General features: G+C 49.4%; 1 protein-coding gene across 3 annotated transcripts in view; it reads left to right on the top strand.

Moving 5' to 3' along the window:
• Positions 1-23,343, top strand: part of KIZ (kizuna centrosomal protein) — a 98,152-nt gene that overhangs the window by 1,604 nt on the left and 73,205 nt on the right. The window lies entirely within an intron of this gene.

Here is a 23,343-nt window from a genome sequence, read left to right as displayed (position 1 = left end):
CTCCTTCTGGAGCAGTTCTCATTCTCCAGCAATTGTCTCAAATTTTGGGTCATGTGGTGTGATTTCAGCATCAGCATCTTCCTGAAGAGAGTGAATTGGGCTGTTCTGGCTCTCCCCTTCCATTGGCACAAATTAATTTCTGCAGTTGGCAGAAGGAAGCACGTTGCTGGAGTCTTGGCTTGTTCTTGTTTATTTTTTTTCCTTCCCTTTTATTTTAATTGATTTACAAAACTAACAGCTTCCAGTTTGTTTCTTCTGTCAGTTACTGGTTGTTCCAAGTTTTTTTCATGTTCTGCTTTGTTAAGAAAGGAGCCACTGCAGATTCAGGAATTGTGGTGCTACAGCTGCTCTGATGTCTGATAACTTGTGTGATAAGCAAGGCATCGTTGTGGTGCTTAGCACCAAACTGCATAGCTTTAGGCACTCAGTGGTTTGAGGTGTGTTGGAAATTGTGCTTGTGAAAAGCTCCAGGGAGCAGAGATGCCATGCCTGGAATGACAGTGCTCCGGGACAATCCTTGCTCTCCCTTTGAGCTCAACCACATCAAATACCACTTTTCAAATTATTCACTTAGGAGCTGGCTAAGGACAGCACAAGCCAGAGAATGCCAGTAAAACTGCAGCAGTGACTTCAGCCTGTGCAGGAGAACCACTTGTGAAGCCCTGTGACTTGTGTTTTCTGACAATGCAACATTTGCAATTTCCCAGAAAGTCAGATGATGCGTTTCCGAAAGCCAGTGCTTAAGGTAGAATAATTTCCTGAAAGAGATTTGGTCATCCAGCTTTCAGGATCTGAGGTAAAATCTATAAAAAGCAGTCACTTCAGGCAGCAGAGCAGGGATCACTTGTGGCAGGGCTGAGCTGTTAAAGGCCCCAGCACCGTGTGGTGTCCTGAGGGAGGTGACAGTGCCAGCACAGGCATGGCAGCACTGGGCAGGAGTTCAGTATTCCTTGGGAAAATCCTCCTCCTGCCTCCTGGCTGCCTGGCTGGGCTCACAGGAGGGCAGACCAGCATCCACTAGTCTGGGGGAGAGTTCTGGGCTGTCACAGCTCAGCCAAGACTCCCTGACCAAAGGGAAGGGCTGACCTTGCAGAGGCTGTCCCTGCAGTGCCCGCCCCGCCAGGCTGCTGGCACTGCCCTGCCAGGCTGCTGGCACTGCCCTCGGGGCTGCTCCTGCTGGAGTTTCTATTTCAGGCATTGCCTTGAGCAGTACAGGTGAGGGGCAGCACATTTCCAGTCCAAAATAGAGTGGCCTGAATTATTAACATGAGTTTGCACTGCAGGCCAGCATGCTCTCCCTGAACTGCACGGCTCATGCCCTTCCTTCCTCCCCCCCCATGCTGGAAGCAGCCTGGTGCTGCAGAGTTTGTGGAGTTTGTGGAAATGTGACACCGGCTGCCACCTGAATTTTGCTGGACCTGACGAACAGGCAGGGTTTCTTTTCCCGTGGAGCCTGAAATTTTAATGGCAGAGATTAAATTACGGAACTTCTCTGCTTGCTTGTGTCAATATAACACTTTATACTGAGCCCAGGGGAAAAGCAAACTCAGGAGACAACCTACAGGTGAGGTAATGGTTTCCTTAGCATGGGATGCCAGTACTGACTTTCTGTCCTCTGAACCAAATGCTTCAGATTGCGTTTCAAAAGTTGGTTTTGTGTCCTCTTGCATATCCTTGGTCCAGCACATCCATTAAGGTGCCTGAGCTGCTTATCCCTGCATTGGAATCAGCTCCCTGGATGCTTCCTGGCTCAGGTGCAGGGCTTGGCAGAGCTTTGGTGCTGTGCCAGCATGCTGCATAATGAAATGAAGCTCTGCCCTCTCTGCCCTGGTATGACTAAGCCTGTGGAAAAGACTTTTCCAGTGGGCTCCAGGTTTGAGGGGTTATTTTCCTAGCAGTGTTCCTGTAGGGCATGCAGGCGTGGACCCCTGCTCCTGCAAAGCTCTGCTTCAGGCTCAAACCACACAGAAAGTGATGATTTTCTGCTGAATGCCTGATTTCCTCTAAGTCTGGATCCTGTGATCTGATTTCCATGGATCAATCTCTGCAAAGGTTTGGAGTTTATGGAGGCAAAGGTGTCTCATGCATTTAACCCTCACTGAGGGTCTCCTCCAGCCCTTCTCATTTGGCACCCAAAGGAGTTCTCACTGTCTCTTGGCCTGTGGAGGTTTATTTAGGAAAATCCTGGTGGAAAATTTCCATATTTTCATATGAGGCAGTCAGATGTCATTCTTATAGTAAAAATGATAGACAGAAGAAATCCACTGTCAAAAATCCCTGTCAGATTTCCTTCTGCCAGAATCTCCAACTGTGTAGAGGGGGAAAGGGAAGGATTTATGTCTACTGATGGAAAAAAAATCCAAAATAGAAAGAACAGGGATTGCATGTCCCCTGATACCTTCCTAAAGGAAACAGTCTGGAGGAAGTGAAAATTTCATGGAGTAAAAATATCAACCCACCAAGGAGAGCTCAGAGTGCCTTTGCCAAAGGTTGAACTGGACGAAGAAGTTTTGCATGGCATGTTGTGCAAGCCCATAACCTACTGCTCCAAGACAGATCTTTCCATGAGGAAATGTTTCAGCTCAACTTGAGGGCTGGGCTAAGAGGTGGCTTATGTGGTAAAAACAGGAAAATCATCCCTGTGCCTCCCTGCTCCTTGTGGTGTGGAGCAGAGATAAAGCGCTGCTTGTCTCAAGCGCATTAAATCCCAGATCAGTGTTGTTTACTTCACCCCTCTCCAAGAGGAAAGGTCGCTTGTGATCTCGCTGGAGCTGCAGCAGCAATTTCCTCCTGGCAGCCTTCACCTCTGGCCGGGTGAGGCAGAGCCCGGTCCCCTCCTTTGGGGACGCTGTTAACCCTGTCCCTGCCGGCCCCGTCCCCAGGGCTGGCTCTGAGCACACGGGCACAGAGCGTGGGGTCTGAAACAGCTGAGGCGCTGATGGGCAGGCTCGCAGAAACACTTCTGGTCCCAGCAAATGGTGCTCAGAGGGGGAAATAAGGGTCACTTCTTCCTGCAAGTTACAGGGGAAGGGTCCTGGCACCTGCAGGAAGAGTCTTTGTTTTCCTCTTGTCCCCTCCTCAGCTTCCCTGGGTTTATATTGCTGTGTATTTAACCTAAAGTCTATTTTTTCTTTGACTGAACGTTATGTTCATACTTTTGTTTTTCCCTCATCTTGCATTGGGTCTTTATCAGTCAGGGGAAAAATGAATGAGGGAGGAAGCAGCTGACTGGGATCACCCTTGAGATGGGCTTAGTTAGCACCCAGAATGACCACTCTGACTGGCATCACCCTTAAGCTGGGCTTAGTTAGCACCCAGAATCACCACTGTGATTGTCTTAGGCCTGAGTGCAGTTTATTCTGACAAACCAGGCTGTGCGGTATCTTCAGTTCTCCTTCTGAAGAGAAGATCTCAAATGCTTTTTTTGTACGTGAGAAGGAGAACAAAAAAAAAAATCATTCAAAATGAAGCAGTAACACACAAAGCAACCACTGGCCACTGATGTTCCACACATTCTTCCTTCTTTTCTTCCTTTACAAATGAACAACTGCAGAAAGCAGTGCAGTAATTACAGCCTGCAGAAACAGCTCGGGTTTTCCTCCATGGACAAGCATGACAAAAACTAACAAAAAATATTTTTTTACTGACACAGCTGGTGTTCAGATGAAATTATGTGGTTGGCTTTGAAACAGTATTAAAAGAGAAATTTTAATTAACCTGTACCACTGAGTCAGAAGATAATATCTGATGCATCTAACAGGCCTACAGACAAAATATGATAAAATAATTATTTGCAATTAGATATATGCATTACAGACAATGTTGTAATTAAAATGTACTTAATGTCACAGGAGGTCCCTTATTATCAAAATAATTTGTAGGACGACTGTGGAAACAATGTGATGATTATCCATCCCCCTGGCAAAAAACAATCAGAATTTGCCAAGAGCCCCAAACATCTCTGGGTTTGGAGCAGACACCAGCACGGTCCAGCAGCACAAGTCCTTTCCCCAGTGCTGAGTTCTGCTTGTCTCCAGGGTGGGCACAGGGCACCCATTTCTTGCTGTGCCTGTGTTCCTCAGTGCCCTGCCAGATGTCCCTGTGCTGCCACACAACTCCAGGAGTGGATGCAGTGCAGGTTGGATGAGGGAGGGATGCCCCCAGGTGCTGGAAAGTTTATGCCTATATTCCATTATTTGCTCATTAGCTGCACAAAAAAGGGAGAGATCAAATTTACTGGGACTGGTGATTTTCCTGCTGTGGCTCTTCCAAAGCGCTTGGGCTACGAAAAGACTCAAACCCAAGGAAAAATTAGATTTATAATTGCTTGATATTTTGCATTTACATCTTTGGAGGAATGAGAGTGAGGGTCTGACAAGCCCCAAATCTGGGGGGGGGTTGCTCAGGCAGCTTCTGAGAGCCCAGCACCTTCAGAGCCACCTCTGCCTGGTCCTTGGAGCTGCCAGGGGACAGTGCCAGTGCCAGCTGCCTGCTCCAGGCCCTGACCTCATCAGGGCTAATGAAAGCTTTGGCAGAGCTCTCCCCCTGATTAACATTTCCCTGTCAGAGCTGCTGCTGCACTGCAGTCAGGGGCTGCTTGGCTGTTTCTCAGGCTTTTTCTCATGGCCACAGTTTGGATTCGTGCCCCCACACTTGGAAAGTTCCTCTGGACATCGATGGAGGCTTTGTCTGAGCACAGAATGAAGAGCAGACCTCATCACAGGGTGCACCTTATCCTAGGGACACATCCTTCTGCACCTTATCCTAGGGACACATCCTTCTGGGAAGGATGAGGGGCAGCCAACAGTGGTGTTAGTGCTTATTTATGGAAATGGATATTTCTTCAAATCTTAAATAGTAAGGAAAATTGCTGCAAAGTGTATTAAAGTGGAAGAATGGCTCAAGGAGAAAACACACCCCCCCCTCCCCCCCAGTATATCATCAGCTGTGTCTTTATCTTCCTTACGCTTCTCCACTTCCCTGTTTTCAAGAGAACAAAGGGAATGTGCCAAAGCTGCTTTGGGATTTCAATGAAAAATAATGAGAATTCATTGCTAATTAGGGCTCCAACTGAAAAAAACCTGATCTTTGCAGGGACACTGTTAATGAACTTGTAAATTGAAGCTGCAGACTTGCATCCCTGTAAACATTCCCTGGGTGGATTCTGTTTGTGTGTGTGCAGAGGCAGTGAGCAAAGGTGCTCAGAACTGTCCATGGCACTTTGGAAGTGGCAAGATTTAGTGTAAGGAGCTCCTGAAGGCTTAGATGGCGATGGCATTTGTCTCACAAAGTGTTTGTCTTTGTAGAAGAGAAGAATGGGAATTCATTATGTATTTTTGATCAGCCTTAATCTAATTAGAAACGCCTTTATTTATTCGTGTCGTGCACTGCTGGGAGTGGTGGACAGCCACAAGTGCTTGGGGTACTCAGGTGTCACTGCAAACAGCCATGTGGTGGGCATCTGCCCCTTTATCCACTCCCAGGGCATTTTAACCAGGATTATTTTTATTTTATTTTATTTTATTTTATTTTATTTTATTTTATTTTATTTTATTTTATTTTATTTTATTTTATTTCTGAGAGTTAAATAAAAATGTAAATGTGCTAGGGGGAAAACCCTGTTCCTTTTGCCCAGCTGCTGACTGGGGTAAAGGCAAGCAGAGCCAAAGCTGGTGTGCTGGAAATGCAGCAGCCACGGCAGCAAAGCCCCCTTGCCTGACCCTCCCTTCCTCTTCCTCCTTCTTGGCTTTCTGGCATTTGCAGGAGGCACATCCCCATGGTTTTTTGTGCCAGCCCTGTTTTCCCCTCTCGCAGGAGAACAGTGTGAAGCCATTGGAGGACAATTAGCAGGAGAGTGTAGGACACTCTTGAAACCTGATCAGAGGTTGGAAATGGCAAGAAGCAGATAAAATTCATGTTGATTGTACACATTTTCCAATGAACTTGCAATGAAACGGGAGCCCACACAGTGGGTGGTGCCAGCAGGTGCCTCTGGGGATCAGCTCAGGTAGGGACACCCAGAGCAGGGAGCTCAGGACCATCCATGCCTGGTTGGCTTTTGGAATATGTCCAAGGATGGAGCCTGCACAGCCTCTGCAGATAACCTGGGCCACCAGAAAAAGGGGGATTTGTATGCTTGAATGGAATTTTCTGTGTTGCAGTTTGTGTGTTTTCCTCTTTGAAGGAGGTTTGAAGAAAAGGTGCAGAGCATTAGGGATGAAGTGAAACACGAATATGAGGGGCACAGGAGGGAAGTGAAACAGTTCATCCTTGTTCTGTATTAATTTTTTCTGTTTCATCCAAATGCATAGATTTTATTTCAGAAAGCGTGTCACAGCTGATGAGATCCATAATGGAGCCATTCAGGGCCATCTCTGAACATGCACTTTTCCCACATATAACAATGTACCTGAAATTTTGAAAGATGGAATACTCATTTGCCAATTTAAAAAGAAAATGGAGAGAACAAGAGAGAGAGGGGCTTGTGGAGTTCTGAGTTCTGAGGAAAAGGATGGAAAAACACATGTACATTTAGAATGATGTTGACATTTCTGAAATCAGAGATATGGTGTTTTATCTAAATTACACCAAAGCCCTCCAAGATAATGTGCCGTGTAATAGCTGCAGTTCTAGGCACTATTTCATTTTCAATTTTCTGTACAAAAAGCATGATTCTTATCCACAGTTCCAGTTCAGTGTTTGACAAATTATTCTCATGCACTGCCCAGCTGCTAGGGGAAGCTGTATTTGAGGGGAAGAGGCTGCAGCTCCCCCCTGCTTTGCCCTGGCTTTGCCAGCATTCCTGCTTACCTGGAGAGGAGGCAGAGGGGCAAAACCCAGGGCTGGGCTTGGTGTGCTCTGAAGGGCCCTAAGGCACAAAGGAGCAGTAGAGAAGCCTGTGCTGCTGGGAGCAGGTCCTCAGGAGCCTGTGGAGGAGCTGCTTTGGTGTAAAAATCAGGTAAGACCTGGTGCAAGCAGGTCCTGCCACGTGCCTGTGTACCCCGGTGCTGCTGGCTGCGAGGGCTCGTGCATGCCGTGTGCTGGGCTCACGTTACAGAGGTGTTTCCTTCTTCTTGGCAGGTGGAAAGGTTTAAATCCCTTTGGCACCTGCTTGGCATCACTGGTGATGCCACTGGCAAGGCCTGGTGTTTTCCTGGGAGTGATCCATTGTGAGCTGTGGAGAGCAGGATACAGGTGGAGCTCATGGATATCTGCAGGGTGCAGGAGGTCCTTGCAGGACTGCTCTGACTCAGGGGCTCTGTGCTGGGGTGGGAGAGGTAAAATACCCCCCTGCCTTCAGGAGCTCCCTCCTTTCTTGTGGGTATCCACAAAAACCAGCATGTGCTGGAGCAGGACACCCTGGGAGGAGCAATGTGATGGTCTGACCCCCTCCAAGTCCTTTGGCCCAAAGCTCTTGTTCCAGCCCAAAGCTCTTGTTTCCAGCACTGCTTGGCCAATATTCTAGAAAAGTTTAGCAATGTGGGAAAGTTATTTCCCTTCTGCAGGTGTGCCAGTGGTGCTGAGTGAGGGAAGCTGGAGCCTGAGTCAGGAATTCTGTTTAGTTCCCACACAGAGAGCAAGGTACCCCGATGGAGCTGGCAAGGGACTGCAGGTAAGTTTGGTGACAGATGCTTATCTGAAAGGAGGAATTCCCACTCCCATCCCTGGCTGTGCTGGAATGGAGAGCCTGCTCCCTCTGCAGGGAACTCCAGCTGCATGGATTTGTCCTCAGTGTAGAGGCAGGAAAACTCCTTTCTCCTGAGAAGTCTCCTGTGAGATACCAATGGATGAAATCCAAAAAGATGTTATTTTTGGCACACATACTGACAAGTGAGTGATCCTCAGCAAGCTGTGGGTGCAGTCCCAGGGATGGAGGTAGAAGCTGGGATCTGCAGAGTGGAAGCAGGAGGCTGCAGAGTTCCTTGTCATTAGCAGAGGAAGGAGGGTTTTCATGACAACCAGAAAGCATCAAAATATAAATTAAACTCTGCTAGGAAATGAAATTCAGGGGACAGAAATAGTTTCCTTGGCAGGCCAAGAATAATTCTGGCAGCACTCAGACTTGTTGCTAAGTGAGGGGGCAGAGAAGGGGAAGGGTAACAGTGGCTGTGATTATGGTTGCTGCCTTAACAAATATATGCATTAAAGGTAGCAAGAGCCTGCTTTTAAACCATGCAGGATTTCTGTGTTTGGAAACAGAGTAGGGAAACCAAGGGTCAGAAGAGCCTTGGTATGCATCTCAAAGTGGTCAAAATAAACGTGTCTGTTTCAGCTGCTCACTGGGAATGAATATGTAGAAATATCTAAAATTGTGCTAGGGTTCCTGAATAAGGTTTAACTGAGTGCCTGTGCCTTGGCAATGGCAGCACAGCATCAGGAGGGGCAACTGCTGTGAGGAACAGCTCATTGCAGACAAGTGCAAGGGAAATGGCTTTCATTATTAATTCCTGCCTTTACATCGGGCCCTGATCCAGGTCCCCTGGGATGGAGGCAGAGCTTCCCCTGGACTGCAGCAGGTGTGGGATTGAGCCCTGCAAAAAGCCCAGTGGAGGAGACAAAATAAGATGGAAACTGCAGTATTTTGGCCCTAGGTGTAAATGGTTTATGGTGTTTATTTGTCTTTGTCACATGTTAAGAGCCGGGCTGGAAAAGCATGGCATGTGTGTCAAGTAGGTCCAGAAAATGCAGTGGCCACAGCTCATGCCAGCTTGCCCCAGGTCTGGTTTTGTGCATTTTGGGCTGGTGCAAGACAGCCACGTCACTGTCCACAGCCAGGGCATAGCAGAGATGCTTCTGCAGTGGAAGTTGCTGACTAAATGGAGGGAGCTGCTATTTTGGGGCAGATATCCCTTTCAGGGCAGAGATTCCTAGGAAAGGATGTTAAAGGTGTAGATCCTTCTGAGCCTGCTTGGCTCACGGGCTTGGGTGCAAACTTGGAGTAAAAATACAACTGGTTTACTTGGGGAAGCTTCTCTGTCCCAGTGTGTGTTGTGATCTTTCGTACACATCCCCCTAATTTTAGGGGTAGGTTGTGCTCAAACATTCACAAAAGTAAAAAAGGCAGGAGGAGAATCTCTGGGCAAAAATGAACCTGAGATTTGAGTTTGTCAGGTCCTACTCCTGCACATGGTCTGAGGTCTCGTTGTGAACATTTTGGCTTTGATGTGCAGCAAAGAGCTTTGTGTTTAGGGCAGCGAGCTCACAGCTGGACAGGGGTATGTTCATATTCAGATTTATCTCTTAAAGAAACAGACTGGGGCAAAGCCAAGCTCACGTGTCACAGAGCTCTGGAGAACTCTTCTCTGGAGGGTTTGTGCCAGTCTTAGGACCAGTGATGGATTTGTTCCCATCCTCAGGAAAAGGAAAGGCATAATGGGATGGCAAAATGATTAACCCACAGAGAGAACTTGCAAAATTAGATCTCTCCTGGGTCATTAGGCTGGACACTTGTGCAGCCAGAAAAGCTACAAAAATTGCAGTGTAAAAGATGATGCTCTTTAAGTACCTGCTATAGCTGGTACCGCTGTAGTACACTGTAATTTGATTTACTATTGATTTTCTGTCCTGCAGTTGTTGGCAGCAACCATACAGACCCCTTGGTTTAATGCTTATTTGCATGTTTAATTACTCTATAATAGTGCAATAATTACCATGTAGCTACAGAGGAATTACATGCTTGTCTGTACTCTGTAAACCAGTGTCAACCTCCTCTGCAAACAAATAATTATGCAGCTAACATACCTGTTTAACTTCCCCAGGAATTAGCAGAGGAACAGGAGAAATGTGGAAGATGCAGTTGCTGGGGGGGTTTAATTAATTATTTATAATTTTTCTATGTAAAATTCTTTACTTGCCTCATTCTATCTCCTACCATAATGTCAGACAGTACAAACTGGAACTGGGGAAAACATTGCTGTGGAATTAAAGCTCTCGAGGCTGAGCTCTATAAGCATAACCAGTGATATTCCAGAGCCTGGTCATTCTGCATCTGCAGGTTGTGGTGGAACAAATGGAAGTATTTCCAAACAACTTCTGGCTCCTGCAGCCTCTTCTGGAAGTCGGAGGAAAGCCACGAGGTGGCAATGTGCACCAGGAAATAAAGCTGGCCCTTCTCAGGGATCAGTCACTCAGCCCTGAAATGCGGCTGGATGGACACTTGGCCTCCCACAGGAGCTGTGGCAGGATTTCGAGCACCTTTTCCATGTAAAAAATGTACCTTTATTTTCCCAGGACTCATAAAAAGAGCTGTAGGGATGAACATCTCCTCCTCCTGCATTGTTTCATGCTGGTGGATATACTCAGTAAGTTTGTGTTTGTTTCAGGCTCGGATGCTCCCTGTGGATTGTTTGGAAAACATCTCGCCTCGTGTTTCCCCTTTCCTCCCTGGGGATCTGTTTTGGTTTCTGTGCATCCAGCATTGCTGGTGCTCATGGCAGGAGCTCTCCAGCTTCTGACCCAGCCACCCATCTCCTCCACTTTCCCTGGCCTGTGGTGGGGAATGTTTGCAGAGCGTGGTGAAGGAAGGAGTGCATTTCTGGGGTACAGCAGGACCTACCAGTGTGCTGTCCAAGCAATAGTGGATTGGTGATGGGGACAAAATGGTTTTATCCAGTGTAAATCAAATGACAGATCTAGTGTAAATCAAGATCTTGATGATCCCCAGGGATGCTGGGAAACAGCATCCTGCAAGATCTCCAAAAGAGTGCCAAGTTTATTTCCTGTTGTGTTGCTTTGGACACGGCAAAATGGGCTAAATTTAAGGGAATTCTGGGTTCTCCCAGGACTGGCGTGCAGCTGTGCCTGCTGCAACACCCAGTACTGGGGAGGGATCTCTGAGGTGCTGGGGTCCTGGGGGGACCCTGGAGGGTGACAGGGCCAGTCAGAGCAGCTCTCCTCTCTGTGGCCACTGTCGTGGCACAGGGTCTGCTGGCCACCAGCCGCAGCCTGAGGAACACCCCGCACAAAGCTGCTGCTCTCAGGTCCTCCAAAGCCCACCTACCTCATAATCAGTCTCATTTCTCTGAGGGAAGAGGATACTTGGCTCCCTGCTTTTCTTTATGAAGTCAACTCATTTATTTGCTCTTCACAAGGGCTCTTTACAGCCCCTTCAGGACCACTGGTGTGTGGCTGTGGGGTGGGAGGCTGCTCTGGGGCTGCATGCTGTGCCAGGGCAGCTCTCCAGCAGCAGGGATGGATATCTGCAGTGCAACACTGCAAATCCCCATCCAGGGGAGGCAGCAGCAAAATTGGGAGTGACCGTTACCCCATGTTCTCCTTGCAGCCCAGCCTGAGCCATTCAGACACACTGCTGCAGTGCAAGGGCAGTGTTAATCTTCCAGCAGAACAAATGCTGTGAGTTATTGCCTGGGCACTGTTGATTCCCTCCTGAACATCTCCCAAATCTGCCCAGGAGAAGCCCTGGCCGTTCTGCCTGTGGGCACCAGATGGCATCATGGTGGAGCGCTGGGAGCTGGCAGCCAGCACAGGCAGGAGGAAGCTCAGCTTTGAGTTTTTCTGGGCATGGTTCCAGGCAATAATATCTTTTCCTACCAGTTGTGAAGGATCTGAACTTTGCTTCACACCAGAAGCTTAAAAAAGCAACTGTTTAAAAACTTGAATCCCTTCCCCAGCTTGCAGGGTGCTTGAGGCATCCGAGGCCTCACAGGCCATGTCCCCTCACACGCCGTGTCCCCACAGCCAGCCCCTGAGCACAGCAGTGCCCTGGACCTGCAGGGCTTGCTGTGGGGCTCTGGCTTTCCCAGATGGGCTCGGAGTGGGGGTCAGTGCCTGTGTCACTGTCACTGGCAGCACGGGGCTCTCAGGACATCCCAGCACGTCTTGGCCAGGAGGAGAGCAGCACTGAGCGCAGTCTGTGCAGAGTCTGGGCAGTGCTGCTCTGGGCAGTGCTGCACAGCCTCCCTGGCACATCTCCCACACCCAGCTCTGCCACCTTCTGCCCCTCTGGCCACTCTCTTGTGTTTTTCAAAATTTTTTCATTTGGCTGTTTGAACGTTTTCACATGTAGTTGCAAGGCTTTGAAATGCAAGGCGGTGTGTCCCTAAAAGTATTTAGGTGTGAGGGTTGTTTTTTTTTTTTTCCTGTGAAACAAGTCGTCCCTTTAATTTTGGCTCTCTAAAGAGTGCAAAGCTAGGATTTTCCCTGTGTGGCTCCTCAGAAAGACGAGCAGAAGCTGCACGCTGCCAGTGCATCCCCAAGCTTCCAGCCCCTTGATTTGAAACAATTGGTTTTTCTGTGGGTTGATAAGGGCTCTGTTCAGCACAGGGACAAACAGCAAGGCTGATGTTCTCTCCCACCAGCTTTGTCCCAAGACGGGAAAGCGAGCTTCACCAGCCCAGATGATTCCCAAAGGAATCACAGAGCTGGGTGGGGAAGTCAGAGGCGCTTCCCTGAAGAATAGAGCCCGCAGTGTCTGCGCCCCAACACTGCTGCTGTTCTGTCCATCTGTCTGTAGCTCTTTGTTGTGTCAACATCTGTAGCTGTGAGTAAATAGTGGCAGGGCAGAGTGCAGCTTGTGCGGCCGCAGCGCCGGCTGGGCCAGTGTCTCTCCCTGTGCCACCTCTGCCCTGAGCAGGGCACGCAGGGCACAGGGCTCCAAAACCCTCAGCCAGGATGGATGGTGGTGCTCTGTGCTCCCCTGACTGGCTCCTCGGCCTGGGTGATCCACAGCAGCCTCTGGGGAGAGGTGTCAGAATTCAGGACATCCCTCTGGCTGGAACCCCTACTAGGGGGCTCAAAGACCTTGGCACAGAGACCAAGACACCTGTGACTTTGTTTATGACCCATGGAAAAAATTGCCAACTTTATATGAGGATCTACAAGCCACAAAAGTCTAAGTAGAATCATAGTTAGTTTGTCACGGGGTGAAAAATAGATTTTTTGGGGTTTTTAGAATGGAGGTTCAGGAGGCAAGATGGAGGAATCTGGGTGTGTCCAGCCTTTCTCCTTCTTCTTCTTGGCCTCCGTCTTCTGTTGTGATGTTGGCACTTTTGGATTGGTTTAAGGTAGAAACTCACTGTCTAACATAGGTGATAGGTATTGGAAAGTTATGGTAAATAATGTACACGTAGTTTTTAGGATAAAGAGATAACACTGCCCCGGGGGCAGCCAGAGTGCCTCTGCCTCTCCTGCTGAACAGACCTCGGCAGGCCAGAGAAAGAATTTTATAGATAAGAAACAATAAACAACCTTGAGACCGAGAACTGAAGAGTTCTGACTCCTTCTTCGACTGCCAGGCTGGAAAAAGAGACTTTCTAACCTATCTCAGGGTCACTCTGACCAGCAGAAGTCCCAAGAGAGAGGCTGCTTCACTGGGGCTGAGCACCTGAGCCTGTGAGCACGGCAGGAACCAAGTGCTCCTCTGGTCGATCTATGGAAAACATTCCTGTTTTCTCTTGTCAACCACCACCAGAAATCTTTTAGGCTGTGCTGTTTTATAAAAATTGTAAGTATTTATAAGTGTAGAAGCGCTCAGAACTATTAGGAGAACTCATTTTATCAGGGGTAGCTTTAAAACCCTGCTCTCCCTGCCCAGTGGCACCGCCTGCTCTCGGGCAGTTCCAGGCAGAGTGGCTGCAGGGATGGAGTTGGAGCAGAGGGTCTCAGTGGATTGTGTGGAACCAGGAGGGCAGAGGGGCAGGGCTGGGAGGGGATGCTGCTGTGATTACAGCATCCAGGGATGCAGAGCAGGAGACTGACAGCCAGGGGCTCTGTGGCTCAGCAGCTCCCAGGGACCGGCTAAATGTCACAGGCCGTAGGAGGGACACAGTCTGGGCAGCCACCTTCCTTCCTTCCCCGGGAGCAGCCTGGCAGTGCTGGAATCACCCCGTGGCATTTCCCTGCTCAGGGACCTGCTAATGAGCAGGTGATCGTCTGCGTCAGTGAAACCTCAGGGCTGTTTCCAAAGGAAAAATAAGGTCACAGCTGCTTGCCAAGGAAGTATTGTCGTGAGCTGTTAGTTGGGCTGCAAGAGTAAACTTTGGAAGTTGTGCTTTGTCTTTCTTCTCCACTGGCTGCTGTTGTATCTGAAATCACAATGCTGTTTTCCCTGGAGCTGTGTCTGGCAGCCCTGGGCTCTTGCATGCAGGAGGTGTTTTCCCTGGGCCCTGCAGTGTCCAAGCTGTTTGGTTTTCCAGGCTCAGCATCCCTCCTGTGGGAGTTCCTGTTCCAGGTGGGTTTGCAACATTCCAGGGGTGTTGGACAGTCCCACTCTGCAGGCGAGGGGTGGGAGGCTGCTGACCCCATAGTGCTGAGGAACACCTTGGGAAAAGGGCAGGCAGGATCCTGGGCACCTGCCTAGGGGGATGAAATGTCCTGGCTGAGGGCTGGAGCTTGGCTGAAACATGCCCAGGTCAAGTTTTGCCTAGATCTGTGATCAAATGTGCCCATGAGCTGCCTTTGAGCAGAGCCACAGTGCCAGTGGCTGGGAGGCTGCTCGGGGAGCAGCTTGTTCCAGACACCACAGGGAATGCAGGCTGGATCAGCTGTGCCCCCATGGATCCTCGTGCCACCTGTCCTGTCTGGCCAGGTGAGGAGCCCCAGGGTCCCTCTGTGCTGCTGTGGTGCACAGCTGGAGGAGTGGGCTTGGGTAAACACGCTCATGTGGCACTGTTTACACAGCACTCAGTTATTTTGGATAGCTAATTAGTGTTTTCTCTGTTTTGCTGGTTCTGCATTGATCTGATACACAGTGCAAAAGGCTGTGCACGTGGGATAGGGTGTCTTTCACTTTGTCAGGAGCCTTCACCTGTCTTTGTTCTGTCGCGTTCAGAAATGCTGCGCCAGGCCCACCGACCATCTCTTGGTTGCAGCTGATTTTTTTCCTCCTTTGTAGGCTTGGCAGTAGATTTTGCTTCCATTGAGCATAAGGGGAAGACTTAAAAGCACAGAGGACTGTAAGGAATCTCATTTCACTGGAAGGTTGGGTTCCTAATTGCCCTTTGTGCCATTAAAAAAAAAATCTCCCCATATGTGTTTTGTTTTGTTTGTGGGCTTTTCCCTCCCCACGCGGGCAAAAATCGATTGATCAATGTTTGTTACAAAGTTATGAACAAACGTCTCGGGGCTCTTTGCTGCATTGATGTCAGGCTCAGTGTGTTCTCCTCGCTAACAAAATTAGTTGCAAAGTCAGCAGGAGGTTGGGAGAACAGAGCGTGGGGTTTGTTTGCATAGCACACAGTCTGGCTGCCGCTTAAATAACAAACCCTGCCTCGCCACGCGCACATCTGACCAGGGGCTGGCTTTTGGTTTTGTTTTAGGAATTGTTGTTTGAATAAAAGGTCATTTACTGCCTCACTGGGGGGAAAACAAGAGCGTAAATGTACAGTGGTGTGCTGCACACTGCGGGTTTTCAGTGGGGCCACAAAGGAGACGGTGTGCGGGAGCTGTAAACAAGGCACAGCACGGGTGTGGGGCAGGGGATGGTGTGACCTGGCAGGGGGACACCTCCACGGGGCCCAGGGACACAGAGAGGGGCTCTGGGAGGGGTCACATCTCCCTGGACCCAGTGACACAGAGATGGGGTGTGTGGGGTGCTCACACCTTCACCCATGGTCACTGAGATGGGGTGTGAGGGGCTCACACTCTCACCCATGGTCACAGAGATGGGGTGTGAGGGGCTCACACTCTCACCCATGGTCACAGAGATGGGGTGTGAGGGGTCACACCTTCACCCATGGTCACAGAATTGGGTGTGAGGGGCTCACACCTTCACCCATTGTCACTTTCAGTGTTTTCATATTGTTTCTAATGTATAGAAACAAGCATCTAAATGTTTACATGTTATTTCTAGTGTGTGGAAACAAACGTGCAGGGAAGCTGTCACAAAATGCTCTTATCACTTCCTCCCACCTCTTTCTCCAGCGTTTCTCGTGGCTCTGCTGGAACAGCAGGAACCCAAAATGTGCCAAATGAAGAGATATCATTTTAATTTATGGGAGTTCTTAAAAGGCTCCTTTAGGTTCAGATTAAACCCTACTGCAGGTTCAAGGGAAAGTTTAAGAAAATCAATTTTCCCAGGCTAAAAAGAGCAAACCCACTGTAGTCTATATAGTGCCCTTTGTTACTGGAATCAATAGCTCTGTTCCCAGGGCTGAATAATCACTTTTTTATATAACATTAGTACACACACAGACTTATCTCTCCAGACTTTGTTGTTGAACTGGCAGTAAAATATTTTTGACATTTAACAGTTTCTTGCTCTTATCCTTGTTTAATATTTCCCTATATCTGAGCCTTGCTCTGAGCTTGAAATGGGGCGATTATTCCCTGCTGTGGCACTGGCGTGGAGTATAGAAATGTTTCAAATTAACATTTTCCCAAGAAATCATGAGAAGTGTCAAGCATGACGGTAGCTGAATGCGGCATCATTTGGGTCTGGTTTTGGCCAGGAGTGTTTTCAGGCTGCCTGTTCCAGAGTGCTGGAGTGAGAGCACATGTGGACAGGAGCTGTGTTTGGAAGCAAATGGTGTGAGGAGGAGCTGATTGCCCCTGTCCTGCCCTGCACCAGGGGGTGTTTATTCCATGGGCTGCAGGTGCTGTGAGGAGCTTTGTCCCCCTTGCCCTCAGCAGGATTTTCCTCCCATCCAGGGGTGGGAGCATTCACAGAGCAGAGTTATGGACCCATAGCAGGGCAGGTGTGCAGGTACCTGGGTGCAGGGGTTGGACAGGAGGCTTTTCATGCCCTTAATCTTAGTTAGAATATTGCAAATCGCCTTGCGAGGACACGAGCCCTCCGCCAGCCTAGGAAAGGCTGACAGGAACAAAGGGGTTTACTGGTTTGTTTCAGTAATTCAGGCTGATTTCCTCTCTGTGTTTTAAGCATCACCTTTCCCACTTACAGCCAGCAAGGCCATGATTAGGAGGGCGTTGTGCGCCGGTGGCGGTGGCTGTCGCACATAATGGTTTGACATTTCGGATCACCCACAGCTAATCAGCCGGACGTGGCAGCACATCCCAGCCGGCCATTAGGGACGTGTGGCTGCCAGTCCCCTCGCTGCCAGGGCAGGGGCAGGACCAGGAGGGTTTCCACAGGGCTGGGGAGCATCCAGCCTGCAGGGCCTGAGCCCCGTGCCCAGCTCCGGGCACCCCGGCTTCCCTGCCAGCAAGGGGCTTGATCCGTCTGCTGGAGGACTGGAGATCTTCCACCCAAAATCATGGGAACCGGTGCTTTCCACAGTTTCCTGATGTTCAAAGAAGCCACATGCCATTGCCAGTTTCTGGAATCCTCCAGTGTCCAGGCCTGGCAGCCCAAAAAGAAAGAATAAAAAGGAAGAAATAACTGTCTTGTTTCTCAGGCCTCTTGCGTGGCAGAGTTGCTTGGGATATTTCTTAAAGCGTTTGAGCTCATCCACTGCTGAGGAAACAGGATTTCTGCTGAGGTGCTGGCCGGGCTTGGGATCTGCAGCCAAGTGGGGAAGGGCTGGGCACCCTTTAGGAGCTGCCTGAGCAGCGGGATCTGGCATGTGCCTCTCCAGGCTCTGATTTTGTGACAGAGACCTTGTTCTGCAGATTGCAGGGCTTTGCCTTTCAGGGGCTTTGCTGCTGCAGAGCATGCCCAAAACATGCTGAACTGCCAGAGAGAGATGCAGGTGAGGTCTCTGCTAATCTCCACTTAAACCTTCAAATGATTGAAGTATCCAGTGTTAGCGATGGCATGAAGAAGTCAATGTTGAGTGTGGTTCCTCCAGTGCCCACTTAAAGATAATGTGTTTTCATGGACACAGTTCAGCATATAAAAGACAAGTTTCTACCTGGTTACAGCACCTTGGAGTAAATGATGAGTGCTAGGACTCCTTTTTTGCTTTATTTTTTTTCCCTCTTCAGAAACAGTGAAATCAAAGTAATTTCCTATGGCTGGTGCTCCTGTCAGTAAACATTTGCTCAGCGCCCAGCTGAGGCTTTGTGGAGAAGGTGCCAGGTTTTTGCAGAGCTGGCTGGGTGTCTGGGACAGGCTGTGTCCCTGAGCAGCAGCACTGCCTGCAGGTGACCCTGGGGCTGGCTCACCCACAGCACAGGTACCCTATAATGCCATTTTCCTGCTCTGCACGGTGAGGTGATGCCGTGCTACCTGGGCTGATGTCCTCCAGATACATCGAAATGCTCCAGAGGCCTTTGGAGCTTGGGCTGGGAGAAGGAAACTATGGGTGGGTGCTGAAGAGATGAGGAATGAAGATCTCTGTATAGTTGGTGGGAAATCCCCTCCAGAGTGCCCTGCCATGTCCTATTCCATCACCACAAGGATGCCTGGATGCCTGGACTGCTTTTGGCCGTACCTTCTTCCTCAGAGCAGCTCTCCCTCATGTGTGCCATAGGGAAATCACTTGTTGGCTGAAATCCCAGCATGTCCCTGGGGCTTTGTGCTGCTCCCATGGTTCTGCAGCCCCTGCAGCTCATGGAAAGATTTCTTCCCCTGCACTGCCCTTCCATAACTGCTCAGCTTCTGGGGAGAGAGCACGGAGAAAGCAGCGACGACACATCTTTGTTTTCTGGGGTTTCTCCTCATCGGCTTAATTGCAATAACATTTATATCACATAATATAGTGCAGCAGGGTTGTAATTTTCCTATCATCCAAATTGCAGGCTGAAAATGCTGTTAGGAAAGGACTGTAGAGACTGAATTGCTGCTTTCAAAATGACTCCTGTTAACTGACAATGTGACCGGCAAATGGCTCCCAAAGGCGGCGTGGCTGGGAGCAGCCCGTGGAGCTCCAGCCTGGCATGGCTGAGCACACACTGAATAAAACATCGGGGCCTGGGAGCAGCTGTGTGTCTGCAAACACTCCTGCTCCTCGCGGGGACACCCATGCCTGCTCCTTGCTGAAGGAAATTCTGTTCAGACGGCACTTGTGGAATTCAATTCCCACATTTGTGAATGCTTCCGCGTCCCCGTGAGCCCCGTTGGCTTCCCCTGGCTTTCCTGGGGTTGGTATTTCAGTGGTGCGTTCATGTGGGATGCGAGGGGCTGCTTCCCAGCAGGTGCACAGCCAGCCTGTGGGTGAGTTAGAGGCTCGTTTGTGTAATTTAGGTCCTTGATGAAATGCCAGTGCTTCAGCTGTGACCTCTGAAATCCCTGTCTGCCTTGGGAAGCACTGGGAGATGGGCTGCAAACTGCTGGGCCAGTGGGTGACATTTTCTTCTACCTATACCTCTGACTCCAGGCAGGCTTTGGAAGTCCAAATGTCAGCAGTGCAAAAAGGGTTTCACCCAAATAAATCCTCTCTGCTACTGGGCTTTCAGAAACGCTTGTGGAAAAGCATTTCTGTGGGTTTTGAGTCAATAGCTTCTGGCTGGGGTTGGGGTGTTTATTTTTTTTAACATTTTGGCTGCTAATAGAGGGTTTTGCTTGATTTCCCAGTGAATAGTCCCACCATGTGTGCGTTAGCATGTGTCATAATCTCTGTCTTGCTTCCAGGTTTGGTTTTAGCTGTAAGAAAAAGAAAATCTGGTATTTGAGTCTCTTTTGAATTGTTGTGTCCTGTTCCACACCACCATCAGGGGTTTTTTTCTCCTAAAGATCCCAAGCAGGGTTAGTGTAGCACAAACCATGCCGTGGCTCTTGCTCCAACTGGTCCACAAGTTAGTTCTGTAAATGTTACTTACAGTATTAAGGTCTTTTTTCCAGGCAAAGTAACTAAATGTGCTGGTAGTGAAGCCTTCTGCATGTATAATTCTGCCACAAAAAGCCCACAGAGGCTTTTGATTATCCTTCCCTCCCTCCCTCCTTTTTCTTTCTTTCTTTTCTTTCTTTTCCTTCCTTCCTTCCTTCCTTCCTTCCTTCCTTCCTTCCTTCCTTCCTTCCTTCCTTCCTTCCTTCCTTCCTTCCTTCCTTCCTTCCTTCCTTCCTTCCTTCCTTCCTTCCTTCCCTTCCTTCCCTTCCTTCCTTCCCTTCCTTCTTTCTTTCTTTCTTTCGTTCTTTCTCCTCCCTGGAAGAACTTTTTTCTTTTCTGCATGTCACCAGAGCCGAGGCCTCAAAGTTTTGAAGCGCCAAGTGAAGAAAGCAATTTCATGCTTCACGCCACCGCTAATTTGTCCTGTTGTAATCTGCAGCCAGCAAGCCCCTTCCGCTGAAGTTGGAGGATAATGAAGGGTTTAACTTTTCGGTTCTGTCAAATTAGTTTGGGGGGGGGGGGGGAGGAGGGGATGGGGGGGCCCAACGAGACCACTTCCCTTTGGGGCTGTGGAGATTGTGTGTGCAGACAAATAAGTGAGCATTACAGGTGATTCCGTCCCTGCGCCGAGCAGAGAGCTCCCATTTATCGCCATCAAATGCATTAAGCTGCGAGTCAAAGCCCTCCGCTTTCTGTTCGCAGCGAGTCTGGACCAGAAGGCAATCAAGCCATAAGGGTCATTTTCTGCATGAGCTAACCTTTTCCTCTCGTAGGGTTTGAAGCCTTTGTTGACAATGAGATGCTCAGTGGGAACATTAAATTAACACTTCATATTCGTGGCTGTAAATTTACTGGCAAGCTGAGGAAAAGTCAGGGAAAACAAACACTCCATCATTTCTGCTTCATTTAGCTGCTGAATGGGGACACTCTCACCTGCAGAGAAAAGAGGTCAGGGCAAACAGGGATAATTTTAATCTGACTCTCAGCCTAGTCTTTAGTGGCGGTGGATTGTGTTGCGTTCTGTGCTGAAAGTAAAGGTGAGAGCGAGGTGAGAGCAAGAAAATGGATAAGTGCTGTGTGAAATGCTTCAGAGACCTTGCCACGGGCAGGCAGGGAGGGATGGCAGGCTGGTTACTACGGAAACTAGCGGGCTAAATATTATTAATTTTGCAAACTACAGAACCAGTTTGCTCTCAGATAATGGCTGCACCAAGATTTCCTTGTGCGGGCCGGGAGATAACCTGGATAACCTAGAATTCCACCGCCAACAGCTTTAGAAACGAGCTGTTTTTCACTTCGATAACGATGCTCTGTGTGACTCCATCCAAGCCATGTGTTCCCTGTCTCTGTCTCTTTCCCAGGTCGTGGCGATAGCTTTCAAGGCTGATGGGCAAATAATGCTTGTCTGCTGCAGCGCTGACTAATGTGACAGCGCTGGGCTGTCACCAGCTGTTAATGTGTGTGACATCGCTGCCCCGGCTCCTGAAATGCTCAGGGTGTCTTAAAAATGGCTGTTTGCGGGTTTTGCCGTATTCCGTCGGCAGATGAACACAATAAATTCTGTGGAAAAGGAAACCTGAATTTCAGAAAGGTGTTTGGAGGCACAACACGTCTGATCCGCAGCAGCGCTTGGATCTGCTGGAGTTGCCGAGGCCGTTTGTGTCAAAGAGCAGTTCGTAACAGGGTTTGGATATCAGAATTATTTTTGGTGGGAGTTTCTTCTCTGGCAGGAGGTGATGATCTTGTTAGGGAGCTGAAGGGGCCGTGGGCTCCCCAGCAGGGCTCACCCAGAGCATCCCACTGGCCTGGCCAAGCATTCTGGAGCAGTGGGAGGGAGGCAGGGAGCAGAAGAGAGGAGGAGATTAAAGCAGGGACAGTGACAAGCCTGTAGTGAGGAACCCTTTCAATAGTCATAGTCCTTGGCATGCAAGGACAAACAGCACTGCTTTTGTTCTCAAACTCAGATTAACTTTTGGTTCAGGGGTAGAACTTGGAGTGACTCGGTGCAACCGTGTCTCCCAGAGGGAAAAGCATGGGCAGGTAACAGGTGAAGTGCAAAGCACAAGGCGACTGTTACCCATCTATTCCTCTGACTCACATTGGGTGGCTTGTCCTCTGCTGCAGCTTCCCCAGCCTGTCTGTTCACACCCATTGTTAGCACAGTTTTTAGGGCACTTGGGAGAAAACAGCCTTCACTAGGAGGTCAGGTTTGTGTGGACACACAGCCCTTCAGGAAGGTCTGGGAGAAGAGATTTCCATGGAGTGGGGACATCTTTGTGATAGAGGTGTTATGGGGAGTGGTGGTAAAGGGGCAAACTGCATACAATAAAAATACAATAAATTCAAATACCGCTTATTTTTGGCCAGACAGCTATCTGATCCAGTTGCAGAGGATTGCAATGCCATCCAGCAGTGCTACCAATACTTTAACTAGCTTTCCTTGCCTGCTGACAGGCTGGAATGAATGTCTGTGTACCTGTGCTCAGGAATTTGGAGTGTGGGCAAGGAGAGGAAAAGATGCTCCCCTGAGGGTGAGAGGGGGAAGATTTTAAGATCCTGAAAGCAAAGAAGGAGGAGGAGGGTCAATTAGCTAAAAAAGTCTCTCTGAAGGAAGCCAAGTGTGTCTGGTAATGCTGCCCACGGCTTCCCCCCAGTGCCGTGCAAAGGGCGGCTGTGACATGGGCAGCCCAAGAGCCGAGCTGCGTTGGGTGGACAATGAATTCACAGATTGTCCATGGAAAAGGGTTCCTGACACGCTCACTGAGGAGGGCAGCAGCCCCACAGCATGTCCCCCTGCCCGGGCATTCCTGCTGGTAGCCAAGGAGATGTGCTGAGGTGCCCTTACAGGCAGCTGCCAAGGGAGGGGAGAAGAATCTGGGCAGGCGAGGTGGGCTGGGCACAGCTGGGGCACGGGCAGTGTCCCTAGGCTGGCAAGCAGAGAGCCTCCCCTTGGCAGGGCTCCATGCTGGGGCCTCATCCAGGACAGCTGACAGCCTTCCCCTGTCACTCCCAAGCTGCTGGGGACTCTCCCTGTGGTGGGAGAGAGGAGAGAGTTCTCCATGGAGCAAAGCATTCCTTCCTCTCTACCTTCCTGAGGAAAGGGCAGTGGGCTGGGGGAAGAGAAACAGTGGGGCTCTCCGGTCCCATGCTGGACGTGGCTGGATGTTGGAGATGCCTGAGCCAGCCATGGGTGCAGAGCAAGGGTTGCTTGGCCTCTGTGAAATATTTCCATTTATTTTACTGGCCTCTTCAAAGATAAGGCTGAAACACACAGTCCTGCAGTTGGGAAGAGAAAATAAAGAGGATCAGGCACGACCCCCACGCACACGTGATAATTTCTTGCCCTGGCTTATCTTGTAAGAATTATAAGATACTGAGTAGGAAATAAATCATGATGTCAGGACCAAACGCCATTTTCTTGCTTGGTGTGATTTGCAGCATGGCAGTCAAACCGATAGATTTCATTGCCTGGCGTGGGGTTCTCCCCTTTAATTGAATTATACCCCGGCGAGCGAATGGGATTCATTGTCTGCGATACAAGGAAATTACCATTTTATGAAACAATGCTTTACTCCTCGCTCACCTGCACAAACATCCTTCAGGAAAACTATTATGCAGATATCCTTGATTGCAGACTATTGTTGCTTTTGATCTCCATTTGCCGTGGCAGCACCCAGGGATTGCGCCACGGAGCATCTGAACAGCCCTGGCAGGGCTT

The sequence above is a fragment of the Agelaius tricolor genome, unplaced genomic scaffold (genome assembly GCF_023055355.1).
Source record: "Agelaius tricolor isolate 1412-34295 unplaced genomic scaffold, bAgeTri1.0.p SCAF_1, whole genome shotgun sequence".
Lineage (NCBI taxonomy): Eukaryota > Metazoa > Chordata > Aves > Passeriformes > Icteridae > Agelaius > Agelaius tricolor.
Note: the sequence above shows the minus strand (reverse complement) of the source record. Positions and strands in the feature narration are given on the sequence as shown.